The following is a 206-nucleotide window of genomic DNA, read 5'->3' on the forward strand; positions in this document are numbered from 1 at the left end:
AATAATTTTACACGGAAAGAACAATTTTGCTGTAGCGTTTCTAAAAATTTAGCTAGATACAGATCTGAGCATAATTTTAATGAATTACTACAAAATAATTATATAGAGCGCTCAATTTGATTGACGGAATATGAAAATTGTTTGTGCTTTGATAGTTGGAAATTATTTTCGAATCTAACTAAATTTTAAAATATTTCAACAAAATC

Source organism: Trachymyrmex septentrionalis, unplaced genomic scaffold (genome assembly GCF_001594115.1).
Source record: "Trachymyrmex septentrionalis isolate Tsep2-gDNA-1 unplaced genomic scaffold, Tsep1.0 scaffold129, whole genome shotgun sequence".
Taxonomy (NCBI): Eukaryota; Metazoa; Arthropoda; class Insecta; order Hymenoptera; family Formicidae; genus Trachymyrmex; species Trachymyrmex septentrionalis.